This window comes from Mesoplodon densirostris, chromosome 8, assembly GCF_025265405.1.
Source record: "Mesoplodon densirostris isolate mMesDen1 chromosome 8, mMesDen1 primary haplotype, whole genome shotgun sequence".
NCBI classification, from domain to species: Eukaryota; Metazoa; Chordata; class Mammalia; order Artiodactyla; family Ziphiidae; genus Mesoplodon; species Mesoplodon densirostris.
Genome location: NC_082668.1, coordinates 84,029,100 through 84,031,788, shown reverse-complemented (window position 1 = coordinate 84,031,788; position 2,689 = coordinate 84,029,100). Strand labels below are relative to the sequence as shown.

Here is a 2,689-nt window from a genome sequence, read left to right as displayed (position 1 = left end):
ACATTCAGTTCATTTCAACACATATTTGTTGAGAACCTGTCAGATGCCAGGAAGTCTTCTGGATGCTTGGGATATATCAGCTCCCTTTGGACAGCTGAAGTGGTAGAAGATAGGAAAAAAAAAAAATTCTTCACTTGAATTCTCCATAAAGCAAAGCCTGTGACCAATGGTTAATTAAGCATAGTGGTTAATTTAGGAGTATGATCTCAGTGGATAGGATTTAGAGATGGGAGGAGGCGGGGGGTGGGAGGTAGGGGATGGGTGGAATAAAAGAATGGCAGAAGAATCAATTAATGGATGCAGGAAGTTGACCACCACTCTGGTTGACTGTGTGTTCTATCCCTTGGGATACTTTGTGTAAAGCGTCCAAGAACGCTTATCAGTTATAGATAAATAAAAGCCCACATTTTTTTTTGCACATCTGTATAATAATGAATTTTTTACCCTACAACTAAAGCAGATACATCATCCCTAACCAGGAATTAAAATACTGTGGTTGATCTGAAACCAACATAATTAATCAATTCTTCACATGTGACTTCACACGGATCATTATAGGGACAGGATAGAATTTCAGCTCCGTCCAGGGTCTTAGGGTCTACACTTCTGAGAAAAGTTATGTAGACAAGAAAAATAAGCTTTTATAATTACGTAAATGTTCGCTTTCAACATAATCTGGAGTGTATCAAATATAAAAATATATATGTATAAAAACTATACACATAGTTTAGTCTACTTTCTTCTTCTCCCATGGTTTCAGTGAAATTCAGCATATACTTTCCTGTATACTCTTCGTGTGGCCAGCCAACACCCAGCTTAGGAACTGATATCCTAAATTGTTTCCAAATGGAACACCAACCAAATATACAGTCCTGTGACTGCAGGTAAAAAGTACAAATCACGATATCCCTTCTATTTTATTTTTTTTGGCCACTCCACACAGCTTGTGGGATCTTAGTTCCCGGACCAGGGATCGAACCTGGGCCCATGGCAGTGAAAGTGCCAAGTCCTAACCACTGGACCACCAGAGAATTCCTAGGATATCCCTTAATACATGTAATATTTATGAATTGAAATATTTTCTTAGGGGGCTTCCCTGGTGGCACAGTGGTTGAGAGTCTGCCTGCCGATGCAGGGGACACGGGTTTGTGCCCCAGTCCGGGAAGACCCCACATGCCACGGAGTGGCTGGGCCCGTGAGCCATGGCCGCTGAGCCTGCGCGTCTGGAGCCTGTGCTCCGCAACGGGAGAGGCCACAGCAGTAAGAGACCCGCGTACAGCAAAAAATATATATATATATATTTTCTTGGAAAACAATGTAAAATATCTTGTTTTTATTTAATGGCAGTTTCTTTTTTTAATTCTATGTTCATCTGGGAAAGACTAGTTCAATGTCATCAGTAACAGGATCTCAGCTTTTGCACTGATCATGTAATAAAGAAATTTAACCTGTCATTTGCTGAATTTAATTGCTATTTTTGAAATGAAAATGAGTTATATCCTATTGTTGTTTTTGTTTGTCAGTAACTGGTTAGGAAGAGTTTCCTGGCTGAGCAATTAAGCTAATACCATATTAATTACTTAAATTATAGATTGATGTCTAAGACTTACTGGGGAAAATTGATGGTCACGAAGACTTATTGACTAACCAAGATCAACTATTCTATCCATCTTATAAAATCTCTATCCAGAATAAGGCAGGCAAGAATAATTTCAATATTATTTGACAAAATATAATTTGATCCACGTTCAAGTCATTTAAAATACTGTAACTGGTTTCATTGTGTACATAAAAATTAAAGACATTCTATAAAAAATCCAAAGGGAAAGCAAAATATATACACATTTCATGTTCTTTGTCCATGTGCAATTTACTAAAAATAATTAGCTCCTTTTTCCCATGAAAAATAATTTAAAAATACATTTCTTTTCACTAATATCACTATCTACCTATTGCTCCTACTGACCACATTCTACACTCAGCCATTGATATTTGCTCTTTAGTACCAGCTCTCACCCAATTACAGTTGCTCCTAAGCAAGTAGCATATCATACTCAAAAAGCATGCTCTCTCAGGTTTCTTCAATGTAAAACTGACTAAGGGAATGTTGATATCAAAGCTATGGATGAATTCACTGGTTGGAAAATACTGTTGCAAATTTAACACAAGTAAGACAATGACAAATTAGCAAGAAATAGATCTGGTGATTTTTATGTTGAAACAGAATGATAACCTAAATTAACCAGTTGATTTAGAGAAATATAATCTTTTCCTCTCATTTAACATTATAGAAATTTCCAAGACCAAGAGCAAGTTAAGCATCAAATTATAGCACATTTCCTTTAAAATTTTAAAAGCTAATGGTTTTAAAAGAGAAGTTAAACAATCTTTATGTTGTAGTAAAATCTCAAAGTTAAAAATTATCAAACTAAAATTATAAAAAGTTAAGCATGCAAACTGAAGTGGATTAAATTATATTTTTGATAATGTATCATTTTCAAGAAGTTGAAAACAGGACTGCAATACAAAGTTAACTGAAGAAAAATGCACCACCTAAAATTTGCAAGTTATGTTTTATTAGGGGACCTTATTTTTTTAAATTAATTAATTAATTTATTTTCTTTTTTTTGCGTTATGCGGGCCTCTCCCTGTTGTGTCCCCTCCCGTTGCAGAGCACAGGCTCCGGAAG

General features: G+C 35.8%; 1 non-coding gene across 1 annotated transcript; it reads right to left on the bottom strand.

The window, feature by feature from the left end:
- Window positions 1-958: 958 nt before the first annotated feature.
- On the bottom strand, window positions 959-1,031 carry TRNAE-UUC (transfer RNA glutamic acid (anticodon UUC)). Its single transcript has one exon. It is a non-coding gene; the product is annotated as a tRNA-Glu (tRNA).
- Window positions 1,032-2,689: the final 1,658 nt, after the last annotated feature.